Source organism: Mandrillus leucophaeus, unplaced genomic scaffold (assembly GCF_000951045.1).
Source record: "Mandrillus leucophaeus isolate KB7577 unplaced genomic scaffold, Mleu.le_1.0 Scaffold844, whole genome shotgun sequence".
NCBI classification, from domain to species: domain Eukaryota; kingdom Metazoa; phylum Chordata; class Mammalia; order Primates; family Cercopithecidae; genus Mandrillus; species Mandrillus leucophaeus.
Genome location: NW_012109186.1, coordinates 1104910 through 1105169, shown reverse-complemented (window position 1 = coordinate 1105169; position 260 = coordinate 1104910).

The window sequence follows — 260 nt, the reverse complement described above, 5'->3', positions numbered from 1 at the left end:
AAGAAAAAGAAATGAACAAAGCCTGCAACAAGTATGGGATTATGTAAAAAGACCAAATCTATGCCTGATTGGGGTGCCTGAAAGTGAGGGAGAAAATAGAATCAAGTTGGAAAACACTCTTCAGGATATCATCCAGGAGAACTTCCCCAACCTAGTAGGTAGGCCAACATTCAAATTCAGAAAATACAGAGAACGCCACAAAGATACTCCTCGAGAAGAGCAACTCCAAGACACATAATTGCCAGATTCACCAAAGTTGA